This window comes from Tachypleus tridentatus, chromosome 12, assembly GCF_004210375.1.
Source record: "Tachypleus tridentatus isolate NWPU-2018 chromosome 12, ASM421037v1, whole genome shotgun sequence".
Classification (NCBI taxonomy): domain Eukaryota; kingdom Metazoa; phylum Arthropoda; class Merostomata; order Xiphosura; family Limulidae; genus Tachypleus; species Tachypleus tridentatus.
In genome coordinates this window covers 66,424,579-66,442,958 of record NC_134836.1, presented here as the reverse complement: position 1 = coordinate 66,442,958, position 18,380 = coordinate 66,424,579, and the positions used below count along the sequence as shown (strand labels likewise).

Below are 18,380 nucleotides of genomic sequence, written 5' to 3'. Positions count from 1 at the left end.
AATTACCTCAGACACATTTCAGTTACATTCTTAACCATAATGTTGGTCTTTCTTCAATTTTATATCAAATCATATATCTTTACTGAAGAAATTATAATAAAAAAATTTATTTTTATAATCTTAAAATCCTTTTCTATAAGTAAAGACTTTGTATAGAAAATCTTAGTGGTCCACATAAATAAAATTATTAAAAAAGTTATTGTTCAAATTCTGCTAAACATTTATGAAACAAAGTAACTTCTGAATTACAAAATGTCAAGTTCCTCTAGGATCAATTCTCTCACCAAAATGAAAATCAATACATCTTACTCTGATCCACCAAATACTTATAAAGTGGTCTACAGCTTTGGTCTTCTTACACAAGAAGAAATAGTGATGTATAAATGACTGTTCAGGACGATGGCAACTTATATTGACTATCAAGTAAAAAAGAGGAAGTTATCTTTCTATACAAGTCACAAATTGATAGTCTTCTTTACTCTACAACTACTAAAATTATTCCATGGACAGAAAGGACATATTAATACCTCTTCAGAAAAGAGTATAAGCCAGGGTTTTCAGTATGTTTTAAATTAAGTGGGTGATGCTAATGAATCAGGCAGGTAATCCTGTTAGTGTACTATGTAGTGTTGGCTGACGAACCTACACCATATTTTAAGCACAATACCCTTAGGAAGATCCAGAAGCATACTCCCCCAAAATATATAAAATCAGAAACACCATTCTTTGTATTTTCTGGTGTCTTTTCAAATAAAGGTATGAAAAGTGTTTAAATTTGCAATAAACACGTGATTTAGCATTTTCTGCATTAGGTGTAAAACATCTTTTCATAAATGTCATAACTCTTATCCCTTCAGTAACATGGAGATGCCTTTGAAGTAGGCAAATCTTGTTGGAAAAATATTTTTTTTTGTGGGGGTGGGGTGTTGTTTCATTTATTGACTGAGTCTGAAGCAATATGACTATATTTAATTTTGTATGAATGAGTAGAGAATGCCCATTAAGTACGTACGACTGACCATACAATCTGCTTTACATTTTTCTCTCTCACAATAAAGTATTTAAAATGACTTTAAAACATATTCCTTTAATTAAAAACTTGAAAAGATCAGTTAAAATAATGTTGATGACTGAGCTTTTACAAAATAAAAAAAAGCTGGTTGATAAGGCATATACATAACCAATGTAACTAGATAAAATATGGTAGATTCTCTGTTCCTCAACTGAAGTAGGTGATTGACTTACCTGGCAACTAATAAGAAGCATGGTAACAGCCTTAAAAAACAAAACAGAGATTTTATTGAAATATATAAAAATGTTCAGAAAGGATAAAGGTGTTGTGATTTCTTGTGATATATCTAAAAACCAAAGTACGAGAATATACAAGTTTAAGATTTTTAAAAGACATACTAGATTTCAGGTGAGACCAATTTTATATTCTTAACTGGGTGTCATGCATAAACAATAAATTATCACTAGCATCAGTGTACACCAACACCTTGCAAGATGGGAACAGATAATCTCTTGAAAAATCAAATATGGGTTTACCTTTATTTCTTTCAATGCGAAAGTGTATAGGAACAGCTCTGACAGATCAAATGGTTTCTTGTTGCTAGTAATGTACTGTTATGTTAATAATCATTAACTCCCTTTCTTTAACATGCTATAAAGTTGATGGTGTAATGAACTGAAGGTGTAATGTAACCTTTTCAAACCTTACATACATATCCTCTTTTCATTCTACACTTTATATTCAATATAAAAAAGCCCCAATTTCATAAGTTTCTTGAGAATGTTTAATACTTGAAACAAGTTAAAAGACAAACCTATTCTTATATGATAATCCATCCATCCTAATGGCCTTTTTTCTATACATTACATAACAATAGTCAATATTTGTCCTGAGAAGGAAGGTGAACAATACTGAGAGCAGGTAATATGATCCCATTACTTAATCACTCACAAACAAAATTAATGGTAAAGAAGTATAAATTAAAAATTAAACAAAATCAACAGTAAAGTACATATTATTACAAAGACAGAATAAAATGAAATAGTCGATAGAATGGAAATGTTAAGAAACTGTAAAGTCAAAAAATTATTTGTATGTGTTGCAGAAAAACTATTTAACTTAATTGTTGAGTAACATGTAAACAAAACCATAGGTAAAATGAAAATAAACACTTGTGGAATCTAATTGAACAATACAGAACAAAGGATATTACTGAGCACTACAACAAAAAAACTAACAATAAGTATGTACAATATTGGTAGAAGTTTTTGTGCTCATGAAAAAGAATAAAAATGAAGCAGACATGACTGTATAAAATTAAGAAAGTTTGAAATAACAATAACTTATGTGTGAGACCTGATATACAGTAGAAAAATATAATTGCACTCATGATTCATATACTAGTAAGATGAATTATAGGTAATCCTAAAATAACAAAAACCATGGTAAACCTAGGAACTGGTATAAACAAAAAAAGGATAAAACTAACACCACCAACTAACCTGAACTTGACCATCAGTATTAACCAATCTAATGCAACTTATGGAACAAAAATAAATATAGATAATAATAAACAAAATAAAATTATTAAAAAACCATAACAGTAGAATGTCTTATCTTTACAAAGTTGATAGAATGTATTTCAAATGTGTAGGTCCCAAAACTCAAAGCAAATTCAGACAACAGTCAGTGTACTGAATGATCAATCTCCTGATGAAATAAAGCCCCAAAGCCATTGCAAGCATGCTAATAGAACATATCACCTCCAAAGTGGTAACGTAGAATTCGTAATGCAAAGTGAATAACCAAAAAAATATACAACTGTGCTGTTAGAATAAAAGAAAAAGTTTTTGTTATGAAGTAGTAAGTTCAGTAAGATGCAACAAATAGTTCCTCTTCAGAATACTCAGCATGTACTCTAAATAGTAAACCTGTTATGAGAAATTAATACAAAGATATGGAAAAATATTAAAAAATAAAACACTTGAAGAGAACAGAAACTAAATATTATAACACAATGGAGGGAGTCACTTGTGTCAAAAGAGGCTTTTGGCACTCTTATTGATGAAAGGTTGTCACGTGAGGATTTGCATGCAATATTCATGGCAATAAAACAATGTAAATGAGTGGGAAATTAAAAACTTGTAGCATATATACATACATATTCATATGTTCATTACCACTTACACAATGTGTACCCCTGTATCTCTCAATTCTGATCACCCTGGGAGAATAACTAAAATCCAAACTCCTATCAAGCTCATTGAATCAATCTGAACTTTGTACAGTGTCATACTATAAACAATTTCTCACACTTTTATTACTGAAGATAATTCTAGTTGCAACAACTCTACTAAAATCAAGAAGATAAATCCTCTCCCACTGTATTTTCAGAACCAGGGTTACAATAATCCCTCCAGAAAAATGCTGGTAATTGTACTGCATGAGCATATTTACAACCTACAGTGAATGGATAGCTGAAAGTAGAGAATCTTTATATAAGAGTTCAGTCAACTTGAATTGATGTCATGAGTGGGGAACCTCAAGGATCAGTGTCAGAAACTTTACACTTTACTTTTTTGGATTTATATTAATGGCATAGATGAAAAACTGGTCAATACATTTCTTAAACTTTATGATATTTTGATATCTGAGCTCATCATATGTTTTACATCTTTTATAGTGATATAATAATTAGAATTTTTATTATAATTATTTAGTTTCCACAATGTCATGACAGCAGCACATGATTCAGAAAACTGTTCTTTTAGTTGTTTCATTTCTTTGTTCTCTTTAGCAGGGGGTGTTTTCTCTGTTGGTTGGTTTGTTGATTATGTGTTTTACGGCACAAAGCAGCTAGGCTAGGCTATCTGTGCAAAACATCCAAAGAAAAATTAAAATAAAAGTAAATTTAGTAAAATTCATAAAAGGAAATAAATGTAAAACATAACACAGTTAAAACAAAAACATAAATAGCATTAAAACCAATGTTTACATCTAGTCCACAACATTAAGAGAAAAACTACAGTAATACAAATGTTAAAGGACCTCCTGTAGCATAATTGTAATTATCATAATTTGCCAGAAAGACTAATAGGTAAGTAAAAAAACCACCGTCAGTCACCCGAAGTTGGCCTTTCCAGACCTGGTTCCAAGTTATTTTACGTCATGGCCATTTTCAAAAAGTAATAAATGTTTTAAAAGACTTGTAGCAAAATGTTAATAATAACTCACCAGGTTGACTAATGGGTAGTTCAAACACCAGCGTTAGTTACCTGAAGTTGGCCTTTCCAGTTCTGCTTTTGATTTATTTAACTTTACGGCCACTGTCTAATTTCAAACTGAACTAGACAGACTGTGATTCTTAAAAGGGTACAACATTAAAAAGTTTTAATGTATAAATTAAAAAACTTAAATGACAGTAGAAAGATTAATGGCCTTTAAAAAACTAAAAACACATCCAAGATGGACAGTGTTGCCATCACAAATAACAGTCTATTATGGACAAACCTTGGGACAGAACATGATTAAAATGGTGCCATTATTGAGAGTCTTTTGATGACTTACAGACAATGGCAGGATCAAGTTCTGTGAGAGCAGTGAAAGAGGGCTAGTTTGCTTGATCCATCTTCCACTGGGGCACGTGCGAGGAGCCAGTCTCTCAAAATTACAGGAAAATGATCACTGCCTCATGGATTATTGTCAACCCTCTATGAAAATTGGGAGAATAGTAAAGGGGAGCAAATTCAGAGATCAGTAGCAGTAAAGGACTAACTAGGTGCATGAAAATAAGTATAAGAACTCCTATTGAAAAGAGAAAGGTTGTGATCAGAGAACACACGCTCTATGGAGTGACCCCTCCCATCAATATCAGCACTTTCCCAGAGGGACTGAACCACTGACACTGGAAACATCTGAGAGAGTTTGGAATGTATGGCTATATCCTGCAAGTAAGATAACCAGCCTTGATGGTGGAAGGTCGACATGGTGATGTAATGATCAGATTGAGGGCACTGGTCAGCATCAGAATTCTATCTTTGCAAATGGAGATATGCCTCACTACAAAAACTACTTCAGTGGAGAAACCAACAAGAATTTCTGACTTGGGGATGTTCTTCAAATTCCTCTCAACAATAACTCCACATGATGAATTCAAAGTAGCATGAGGTGTAACCTCAACAGGTATATCCCTAATCGCCTTTGAATGCAAGAGAAGTTCACTGCGTTGAGTTGTGAATGTTTCCACCAATATGTCACCAGACAAAAGTTTCTTTACTTACTTTGGAGAGTCCCTCTAATCTCTTCTGAATGAAAAAGGGAGACATCTGTCCTAAAAGTTTGTCTCAAAGAAAATGTAGTATAAGAAAATGACAGGTGTTACAGATGTTGAAGATTGCTACTCAGAAACTTCAACACATGGTTCCTTACCTATGAACTGTTTTTCACTATTTCATTTAAGTTTTTATTTGGAGGATCCATAATAAAATAAAGAAATATTTTGGTATCCACTAATCTCACCCACCAAACCCCTACAAGGGGACACATTACAATGCCTAACAAGGACAGTGCAGCAATGCCAGTATTTCGTGAGCACTATACCCAAACACCAGAATCAGATACATACAATGTCAACACCTGTTGAAAACATCCAACACTGGTACTTGGTTGACCCTAGCCCAAGTGGACCAGCCGACTGACCCAAAGGTGGTCATCCCAAGGCTGCCCGTCTACAGGAATTCACGGCCAAAATGGTGCGTTCAGGTTTGACCCCTCAACCACCAGGATCCTCTCCTACATTTCACGGGTCACCAACCAAAGCAAACACGTGGGTGGACGTTTAGATCCCAGAGGTAAACTGAAAGAACAGAACCTTCTCTGGGAGGTCCTCTCACCACGTACAGGAATCTACATTGAGGGAGTGGTGTGAGACACAACAACTGAGTTAATGGAATGCTTCATAACTGCCAAGTCCCAGAGATTACAAAAAAATTAACCACTGCTTGATAAACAGTAAGAAGTATAAAGAGGTTAATATGAAGATCTAACTCCTCTCAAGACCAATGGCCCAAGAATTCCTGTTCAATGCAGTATGCAAATCATCCTGATAATAATGCATCTGTGAAGACATGGCCATCCAGACAGGTACAAAGAATAGGTACCTTCACTGTTATGCACTTCCTTTCTAACCACCAAAGAAAGTTGAACTGAAGGAAAGATAAAGGAATATCTCAAAATCCAAAGAGTATGTGATGAGGTGCTAATGTACTTGTAGTACCCACTGGAAGGAAAGCATGTGGGCATGGTCCAGACAGATAAGAGTCTCCAGTGATGCACAAGTTCCTGGAAGAAACAAAACCTCCAGTGCAAGGAGAAAGGATGCTGATAGTGCCTACTGAACTAAAACCTTCATTGATTGCAGACAAAGAGGAGGAGGTTGGGCTCAACTAAGATGTAAATTATGTATCAAACACCCCTAGATAAAGAAGAAATTGAGTGGTGTGGATAGCAGACTTCTCCACCTTGATAAACCCATCCACACCAGATGAAATTCTCAAAAGAGAAATTGGGTGTGTGAGGAGACTCTGTGAAGATGGAAATACAGGGTGTTCAGAAAGTCACTGTGCACTTATAAATTTATTAACAGACATGTTTCAATATAGAATACAGGAGGTAAATATGAATGACAGTTATAAACAATGTTGAAAGTGACCCCAGTTGGCATCAATACAGGCTTGTATCCTTCTTATTTTATTTCTTAACATCGCTATCAGTTGCTGGCTTGAAATAGATTAAATGAATGCTGTTATCACTGCTTTCAAGTCATCCAGTGTGCACGGACAATCTCGATACACTGCAGATTTAGCTGCTCCCCACAGATAAAAGTATGGTGGATTACGATCTGGTGAGCGTGGGGGCCACACATCTTTGGAAATAATGCAGTCTCTAAAACATTCCTTTAATAACTACATAGATCTATGAGATGTGTGGGCAGTAGCACCATCCTGTTGAAACCATGAGTAACTGATTTCATCACTTGTCATCTGACCGATGAAGGTGTGAAGAATCTCTGAAAAACAGCGCTTGCTGTTTATTGTGTTCAAAAAGAAAATAGGGCCAACAATTCGATGTCTGGCAATTGTAACCCACACACCAACCTTGAAATCATGTAGGGGTGTTTTGGGCAAACTGTGAGGGGTTATCGGATGACCACAATCTTGAATTTTGTGAATTAATTAACCCAAGAGATGGAACCATGCTTCGTCGGTGAAAAAGGTTACATCCAACATATTAGCTGTATTCTCTTTGATAAATCGGTTAAATCATTTGCAATAGCGTATTCCTTTTTCATTATCAGTTGCTTCCAGTTCTTGTACCTCCATTATTTTGTATTGGAAGAGCTTTAATTTCTTTCTGACAGCCTTATGAGCAGTTCCAAGACCAATATCATACTGCTAAGCTAACTTTCGTAATGATTTTGATGGACTCTGCATCACAGTCAGAAATATCTAACAGTTTCTCCTCCGATAGCTTTTGCATCATCCACTGATCCTGTTTCCCAAAACTTATCAACAAGGTTACGAACTGCATTGCGATGTGGAACATGTGTATCAGGGAATATTTCAGCAAATCACTGTCGCACCACATCTGTGCATCTATCACCTTCTTGGAATGCATGATTGACGAGCCATACATGTTCTTCAGTTGTTAAAACCATATTGGGATCAAAATCTGAAATGTAATAACATATGATTACAAAACTCCACAGTGACCTTCCAAACACCCTGTAGAAATGAATAGTCCTACATACAATGATGAAGATTCAGCCGATGAGAATGAATGAATTGGGCAAACAACCAGACTACCTGACTAAACCATAGAGTGCTAATGCCTGCCCAAAAGGAAGAGCTCGAAATTGATAAACATAATTGTTGTGGATGATATACAGAAAAATATGATGCGACACTTGTGTAATAGGATATAAAGATAAACATGAGACAAGTCTAATCTTATCATCCAAAGCCCTGGAAAAAAGTCCAATCTGAGAGAGAATTCCATGGTAGGTCAAGAAACATCAAGGAAGAAATTGAGATGGAAGAGACTGAAAACAGGACACCAATAGCCAGTCTTTTTAGGGATGACAAATTCAGGAATACAGTCCTGAAAGTGCAAGACAAAACTGTTTGATGAAGATCTTGAACTGCTTCTGTGAGATGTTATTAGAAAATGAGATGTTAATAGGGGGAAAAATTAGAATAGGGGATTAGGTGAGAAATGTGAGAAAATGGAGGGTCAATCCTTCTCACAAAACTCACCAAATATTACACTACAGAATAAAAATGTCTGAAATTGAGTTCTATGTCTTAAAGCTGTCATGTTAAATCAAAAAAAGAAAATTGAGTTTATTGTACAGAGGGAACCAGCTGCAATAGAAGGATATGTTACACTCATACTGATGGAAAGTTGTTGAATGCTAATTTGCACACTTAAACACAACTGAGCCATGTGGCATACATGTGTAATTAGATAGTAATTCAAAGCTAGTGGTGAGTGATAATCTGTGCACTAGAAGGAAATCATGAAAAATAGCAAAAACTATGAGAAAGGGTAGGTAATTGCATTGGAATTTCAGTGTGTGTTTTTTCAGTAAAACTTTATGTATTATGTTATTTTCCCCATTCAAACTCAACACCTCATATACCATGAAAATATATTGCCCTTTTTATTTAATACAGGGTGTTCGGAATGTCACTGTGCACTTATATATTTATTAACAGACATGTTTCAATATAAAATACAGGAGGTAAATATGAATGACAATTATAAACAATGTTGAAAGTGACCCCCGTTGGCATCAATACAGGCTTGGATCCTTCTTATTTTGTTTCTAAACACTGCTATCAGTTGCTGGCTTGAAAATATAACATATGATTACAAAACTACACAGTGACTTTCCAAACACCCTGTAGAATGACTTCATGACACATTTGTTTATCCTAAATAACTTTAAGTTCTTAACAATATATGTATAGTTATGTTTAAATTTTATTGCTCTTTGAACTGTCTTAAAACACTTTGTAAACATGTAGCTTACGTTACCCTAAGAAATTATGTAATGCATTGGTTACTAACGAGTATATCACATGAAAATGTTTTGTTTTTTTATTTATTTAACCTAATTTAAAATTTATATTTTATTTACCTTTATAATAAAAAATATTACACATGCAAAACTAGTAATACAGTACTTAACTCAGTCTTATTTTATCAACTCTCATTTAAAACTAACTATTATTATAACGGTATTACTACATTTAATGATTCTTAGTTAATCAAAAATGCAACAAAGAATACATAATAACATGCTAAAATCACACATTGTCCTAGGACTATCAAAATTTGTCTGGTTTTCTAACTATTTAATGAGACCCAATAAAAATTTAGCTAACATTGCCAATGTGTTTCCTGTGGGAATAAAATTTGCACTGGAAGCAAAATCGACAAACTCCTGTACAGAAATTGATGTAATATAATATTTGTATTTCTATTGGTTATAAGTAATACAGTTTTAAATATCAAAGAACTAAATATTGGAAACTTGAGAAAGAGAAAACATAATGTGTGGGTGTGGCTAAAGGGGCTTGATTTTCTAGTTTATTGCTCTGCAACCAAATAAGATTGAAGGCTATAAAAAATTATACTTTGTCTGAGTAATAACAATATTATAATGAGCAACTTGTGTTAAATTTTGTACTTCTTGGAGAAGTGGTCAATAAATAAGAAAAGGGAAATACTTAAAGGTAAAATATCACAATTCTGAAATAATAGACAATTGAAGACATTTTTAAATCTTGTCTTATAAAACTAGGTAATTAAAACTATATAATTTCTAAATTTGTATTACAAATGACGTTTTGTTGCCAAGTTTATTTAGTATGATAATAAAAGTAATTTAATTAAATTTTGAATATAACTCAGTAAACTCTCATGACATGCCTCTATCAATATAACTAATGCAAATATGAAAGAACAAAAGCCCAAGCACTGACCCTCAGGCACTCCACAAATAACAAGGGTACAGTTTAATTAAGGCACTCCAGTTATCAATGTTTTTCTGAAAGTTTCAATAGTCTCAAACCAGGTACTCTACATGCAAACCATAAATATGTAAAAAGGCACTGATCATGTGAGTACTTAATTAATACACTGAACTTTCAGAAAAACATGTCATTCACATACTGGTTGTCTTGCCAACCATTTATCTTTATTTATAATTACCTTCACTTTCATTTCTTTCATAGATTACCTGATATTTTCAGTTGATCCAAAATAACAGTTCTTTTCCAATGAATAAGACTGATATAATATGCATGTTCACATAATGTATGAATCACCTTTTTTTCCCAACATTTTACTTATGTTTATTCATTTTAAAGTTTTAAGTTTACTTAAGTTTGACCTATATATACAGCAAAGCTAAAACTATAGCTTGTCAAAATTCCATCAGTAACACCCTTTAATTTACTAGTATTCTACAGCTTTCCTCACAACCATAGTAAAAATAAGTTGACTAAATTTCATTATACAATGTTTATACCCCATCTCCTATCATTTAAAAAAAATTATAGATTACCATCTACATCACACACTATTCGTAACAATTTTTCAGGGTTAAAAAAAATTGTCAAACACTCTCCTTGATAAAACCATTACTTCAAAGTTTAGCAATATCAAATTTATTAAAAGTAACTTTTCCCTGATCCTTCAAAGGCCAGCCCCAATTCACATATTCTATTTACTATGAATATATCTAAAGAAAGTCCTAGTGTTAATTCTACTTTTTCAGTCAACCTTAATCCCATCAAAATTTAATGTTTAATGTTCAGATATTTTGTGTTAGTCAAGAAAGTTTACATTCATATATCTTGTTCCTAAAGCAAATAAAGGATCAGCATGTTTGGTAACAGGGATTCAAACCTGCAACCTGTATATTACAAATTGAGTGCCCATGCCTGAACTGCAAGTTAACATGTTAATTCTACTATTATGTGCCAAATACACTGTTAGTTTATTGAAGTATATAAAATTATCCAAGGGATCAGGAGGATAAAGCCTTTTAATTTCTTTGCTATATTGTGAACACAATATGACAAAAGGGCATAATATTAAAACTTAAACAATGGCAAGGTACCAGCAAGACTTATTTTTATAATAGTGTTATTGGTTTTTCAAATGAGTTACTGTTAACACTAGTGGAGGTCAGCACTTAAAGAGAACTTGAGAGGAATCAATGGTTTCTTTCTGAATGAAATCTCTACTTTCTCAGAAAAGGATACTTAAGGATAGCGTCGTAGGAGCAAATGGAACCTTTTTGTGCTTATTTTATGTTTTCAACAAACTATTTTGATAAGTTACTTTTTAACCCATTTCATAGCTAATGTTACTTTAAACTATATAACTATTCAATGTATTATATTTATTTCTAAATTCCATCTCTTTTCTCTGTATTAAGTCATCTACATCTATTCTTCACACATAAACTGAAGATAGTGTCAAAAATAATATTCACTTATTATTAAAAGATAGGAATGTGAAAATGTATTATAAATTAAAATATACACATAAAAAGACATTCTCAGTTCCTATTAAGCCTTATTCAAAACTTGGATAATTTAAACTAAAGCAAATTACTTTTACCTGCTTTACTTATTTATTAATAAAGACAACTTAAACTTCCAAGGCTCAATAAATTACTCAGAGTATTGTGTGTGACAAACATGGGAATTTTGGTCTATGTATATATAAATCACTGTTCATTTTGGCTAGTGTTGGTTATTAATTACCTTAACATGTTAATACATATATGCTGGTTAAATTAAACTGCTCAATGGTACCAAAAATTGTTCAACAAACTGAATGACAAGTTACTTGAAATGTTTGAACTTTTTAAAGTTACATGAAACTAAGCAGATACTAAAAACTATAGAAATTAACTTACATTCCACTTACAAGAGTGTCCTCACACATTCAAAATCACAGAATCTTGGCAGATGGTTCAATTCACATAGACAATGCCCAGCATGTTGAAGCTTATTTCTGTTTGTGTCATGGGACAACACCACTGATATAATACAAAATTCTGTTTTACCACATGTAAGAAAGGAGTGTGTTATCCAATGTAAACTTTTAGATAGGCTAGAATCATGATTTATCTGGTTGATAAAAACACAGCATTAGAACATTTAAACATGAGGTACAGCTCAACACAAGTACTTGTTTATAAAAAGTTATTCTGCATTTTCAAAGATTTTGTAGCTCAAAATTTATATCCCAATAATCCCTTCATTTACTCTGAATATATAGATGAATACTGTATATGACAATCAAAGTTATAAAACAGTAGGTTATGCTCTAATTAATACATATCAAATGGAAAGTGTTATTTTCCTATTTCACTTTCTGAACAAATATAATACTTTTTATTTACCTTAAAGAAAATATAAAGACACTAAAATATAACTACTTTTTTATCTTTAATCCACACATGAATTTTAATACACAAAAAGACACAGCGTAGAATTTGTTTACTAGCACACACTGTTACTCAGTTTTTTAAAGTTTGGTGTTAAATCTTTCTTAAACAATACTTTAATAATTACATAAAAAAGATGCTTTGAAGTTTGATTTTTATTTTGTGGTTGTTTATTAAATGTAACAACTCTATAAAACTTACAATAACATAACTTGCAAAAAAACTCACAGCTATCAGTTAGGTTTGCACTTAGCTGAGCCAATTTTCTATCACAGTGAGCTTCAAAAAGCTCTGCACAAGTCATAGTTATTCACCAAGTTAGTATCATATCTCTTAAAGGAACAATACATGTGAATTAACTGCACCTGAACATTTGTTGTTTCTATTTGAGTTTCAATTATGTCTGCTGTATAATTTTTTAAAATTTTGTTCAGAAACTAAGTGTTCTGTTGAGTTCTAATTATTTGTGTTTGTAATTAAGCACAAATCTACACAATAGGCTATCTTTGCTTTACCCACCATGTGTATCAGAACACAGAACAAAGTTTCTAGCAATAAAAGTCTACAGACTGTGCTGCTGGTAATAGTGCAAGAATGCTAAAAAATCTGTTAACAAGTGCAAAAACATGGGTAAATAATTCAAACTTTTCAAATAGGGGTGTTATAAAGTCATTCTGCTCTTAACAAGTGCATAAAAACGGATAACTTTGAAAATGTGATAAGTACTCATAATACAAACACTGCTGTAAGAATATCATTACAAGTTACACCTTTTACAGTAAGAAACAATATTTTAAAAACAAGTACAATCACTTATACAATCATTCTCAAGAACAAAAGTTTTAATGATAAAGAAGGTTCCAGTAATTATATCAACATTCAACACCGTTAAGATGTGTTTAAATTTTATAATTCAGTGATTACTTACACATGCACATCAATAGAAACAAATTGACAGATTATTTATATACTTATAATAAATGGATAAAGTTAAAATGAAACTATTGTCATAAAACATTTTGAAGCTTTTAAAGAAGTTTTAGAAAAAGTATCTATATTAGCAGCCAAATATTTCCTTTTTGTGGTTAGATAAGAAATGTAATTGAAGTATTACAACTTTCAATATTTTGGTACTTTCTACTAGTCAACTACAGTTCAAAAAGAGTAAGCATATTACAAATAACTTCTACCAGAATAACTGTAACTGAAATTTTTATCTTGAAAGGCACCTTAGGAGCTGAATCAGTAAATGAACAAATCAATAACACCTAGGGTTCCCTATTCTTAATTTTAAGGTAGCATGTTCCCTTCATACATTAAAACATATCACAATGTTTTACATATTTTGAATCCTTAGCCCCTATATTTTCAATGTCTTACCAAAAAAGTCTCAGAAACACTGTAACCCCTTAAAAAGTATGAAAACTTAAAGATTTTCTATTTAAATGTCCTATTTAAATTCCATTTTCATGGAAGTGTGATCCACAATTGTTTTTTACATGAATAGGTGATTAGTGCGCTCTTATACTGTGCAATTCGCAAGCTAGAATCCCCATTGTATCTTGAGTAGTCCAAGAGTTGACGATGGGTGGTGATAAGAAGCTGGATTCTTTGTAATCTTGCACTTCAGGAAGGCTAGCACATATAGTTCTCATGCGGCTTTGCGTGAAATTCAGAAATCAAATAAACAAACTCTAATCTATCATTTCAAAATTGTTGGTGACTATACATAGGAACGTATTTGATTAGCTTTGCGTGAAAACTTCTGAAACAAACCAAACTGTAACAGTAACTTTGTTACAAAAAAATTGAAATTTTCACAGTTTGAAAATGAAAAAAAAAATCTATAATCATTAATTGTTTTCAAATCATATAATGTTTACAAATAGGTTTGTTCAAAAGAAACACTTTTATTAATTTGTTTTTAATGCATCTTTAAAATGTAATCTATGTGGAGTCGTCACAAACGCGAGCTGACTGTCATTGGCCAAATAGTTTCAATGCTGAAACTTGTGAAGATAAGGCGTCATTCTTGAGTTAGAATATAATTTGTAAGTGTAGTCATTGTATCTCCCAATGTAAATAGGAAAAAGAAACACCAAAATGTTGTAACGGCAAACCCACACAGCCAATTACAAAGAATGTGACAAATATAAGCAAATAAAACAACGTATATATCAGATAAGAACAGCAACGTCAGAACAGGAACAATCAAGTACAAATAGACAACAAAAAACAAACACAACAATAGAATTTAACAAAACAACTAAAACCACATATCCACAAATGTTAAAAGGAAACAAACCTCATAAACAACAAGAACAAAATAATATTACCCAAGAAAACAACACCTTAACACAAACAAAAAACCACAAGAAAACAACACAACACTCCCAGAAACAAACGCTAATACACCTGATAAAACAAGCCTTATGACAACCATAATCAAAAACATATTCACAGAATACACAAAATCAAACCAAACAACCAACTGTATCGATATGATAATTAACATCCTGAAAAAAACACATCACACCTTATATACCACACATAATAACAACACTTACCGGATACATGTTAACAACATAATGTTCACCGTAGTACATATCAACATCCAAGGTGCAATAGCTTCCAAGAAACACGAGATCGAAGACCTTATACAAGAAACTAACCCCACATTATAATAGTAAGCGAAACTTTAATATACAATAACAATAGATTTAAAATACCAAATTACACATCAATAAGGAAAGACAGAATAAACAAAAATGATGAAAGTAGAGGCATTATGATGTTATATAAAACAGAACTATCAGCTACAGAAATTAGATTGAGCAGTAACAATGAACATGTTACTGTGGATATCCTGCAAAGAAACAATACAAAAGTAACAGTAGCAGGAATATACTCCTCACCAAATAAACAAATAGACACAGCATTAGTCAACAACATCTTTTCCCACAACCATAAATCTATAGTTATTGGAGACCTAAATAGTAAAAATGTCAACTTTGGATGCAGGTACACAAAAAATGGAAAAAGTCTCCAACAGTTCATAGATGAAAAACAATATAGTCCTTCTAAATTATACCACCCCTACATACACAGCGTATGCCACTAACTCCAGCGACATACTTGACCTGCACCTTTGCACATACAACATGAGTCAAAAACTAATAAAATTCCAGGTGGGAAAACATGTTGATAATGACCACTTAATATATTGCATCTTCGATCTTGCCCCCCCATAAAAATATAACCTACAGAAAAGAAAAATTTAATTACAGTAAAGCAAATTGCCAAAATTATAAACAAGAATTAGACAATAACGTTATAAAAGAAGTAAAAACCCATATTGAGTTGGACACTTACTGTCAAACAATAACGGAGTGCTTTCAAAATGCAGCCAAGAAAACAATACCAAAACAACAAATAACACATGGAAACCTAATACTGAAATAATTACCTTAATCAAAAAACGAAGACAAATAAGAAGACAGTTCACGATAACAAGAGACAGAGAAATGAAAACGCAAATAAACAATATAAGAAATAACATCAGAACACAAATAAAACAACAAAAACAAGAAAAATGGGATAACTTCTGCTCCAAACTGAATGATAAAACTGCCCCGAACAAATTCTGGACACACCTTAAAAGACTCACCAATGATAACACAGCTGTAAAGAAATATCCTGCACTTAAACATAGTAATACAATGGCATACACAAATAAAGAAAAACCTGAAGCTTTCAAAGCCCAACTTCAAAATACATTTAAAACTCATTCAGATTCAGATATGAATAGATATTTTTACAATAAAGTCACCAATTATATACTAAACAATAAAAAACAATTTGAACCAATTTTCCCAATGAGCATATCTGAGACAAACACAAAACACATCACAAACCATGAAAACTACAAAGACACGATACTCACGAAAGAAATATCTCTACAAGAACTTATTGAAGCAATAAAAAACCAAAAACAAAGCTTCAGGTGAAGATGAAATACAAGCTATTATTCTAAAAAAGGGCACTCTGAAATTGTTTGACCACCTAAAAACACTATTTAACCTCTCTCTATCCTCAAAATACATCCCAGTTTCTTGGAAGCTAACTACTATATTAATGTTCCATAAGGAAGAAAAGCCAGCAAATAAACCAAATAGCTACCGACCAATCAGCCTGACCAGCTGTAGGTAAATTACTCGAAAGAATAATTAGTAATAGACTCTCCACATTCTTGGAGATAACATCAAAATTACCAAAAGAACAAAATGGATTTAGAAAATTTAGACAAACGACAGATCATTTAATTAGAGTAATCGAAACTTAATAGATAGCTTCAATAAAAAAGAATGATATCGAGAAAGCATTCGACACTGTGTGGCATGAAGGTCTAAGGTTCCAAATGAATGAAATGGGACTACCGCATGGAATTATTCGCTAGCTATCTAACTTTTTGGAAAATAGAAAGTGTAAAGTGAGTGTAGAGGGTACCTTTTCTGAGTACTTTACTCCAGAAGCTGGTGTCCTTCAGGGAGGAGTGGTTAGCCCTATACTCTTCATCATGTATGTAAACAATATGCCATTGAAGGATCCTAATAATGGATTCTCCTCACAGTTTGCTGATGATGTGACAATCTGGAAAAATGCTACAACACCAACAATTGCAGCCATAAACATTCAACTGCAACTAAATAGAATAAGTGAATACTGCCAAAAATATAGAACAAAAATAAATAGAGCAAAAACACAATTTGTTATTTTTAAAAAAAACTACATCCTGAAATATATATGAATGGTATACTACTTCAGACTGCCACATCGGCAAAATTTCTAGGTCTAACCTATGATTCAAAATTAACTTGGATTAACCATGTCAACGAAATTAAAAATAAAGTCTGGCGAAGAACCATATATGCTAGGAGTCTTACTAGCAAGAATAGTGGAGCATCAACAGACATCATACAAAACATGCATGAGATCAGTAATGGACTATGCAGCTTCAGCTTGGATAACTGTTAATGATAAAATAATCAAAACCAAGCTGCAAACAATACGAAACACAATAGTCACAACAGCATATAGAGTTCCCAGAGCAACATCGTCTAAATTCATGTACAAATATTCATACATATCAACTGTACCAGATAGACTCCTACACAGTACAATAACATACTTTTATAAAAAAAATTGGATAAAAAACGAATTACTATGCGAACTAGACAGGTACCTCATACATGATGAAGTTAGTCCCATACACCTCTCCCCGATCAATATGTATTTTAAACATAAAAAATAAAATAAATAAATAAATGAAATATATATATATATATATATGTATACATAAATAAAATGTAAAAAAAAGTGTCACCAACAAACTAGACATCTTACTGATAGGGCAAAACAATATCTATACACGTATATCAATACATGGACATTGTCCTGAAAAGGGTCGGAGTAAATTCAGTTCACTCTGACCCAAAAATGCAGTGACTACCACCATCAAATACTGCACGACCACACAAGTACAGGAAGGAGTTAGAGGTCAAAGAGAACCTGACCCTCCAGGTTACGTACATGTCATACCCAAACTCTGAGAGAGAGAGAGAACTAAACAATATTTTTATACCATGGAAATTGAATCTATTTATTTTTGGATTTTTAAAACATGAATATAACTTCCATATATTTTTTGTTTCATGAAATATTTGTTATTTTTTAAGATCAAAACTGTAAATGGGTTTTTGTTGTCTGTGCTTGTATAGTAAGCGTCTAGGGCAATTTTACTGTGTCTAATTTACATAATGCATTGCTATGTTCGAGATG

General features: G+C 32.4%; 1 long non-coding RNA gene across 7 annotated transcripts in view; it reads right to left on the bottom strand.

Annotated features, from left to right (window-relative positions):
* Positions 1–17,727, bottom strand: part of LOC143233458 (uncharacterized) — a 63,782-nt gene extending 46,055 nt beyond the window's left edge. For 6 of the 7 annotated variants that reach the window (XR_013018178.1, XR_013018177.1, XR_013018173.1 and 3 more), the window contains exons 1-2: positions 17,049–17,727; positions 12,009–12,131 (exon numbers count right to left, since the gene is read on the bottom strand). This is a non-coding gene — a long non-coding RNA (uncharacterized LOC143233458). The remainder of the gene's footprint in view (positions 1–12,008; positions 12,132–17,048) is intronic. The other variant, XR_013018176.1, reaches the window with a different exon arrangement.
* Between the last annotated feature and the right edge of the window lie 653 nt (positions 17,728–18,380).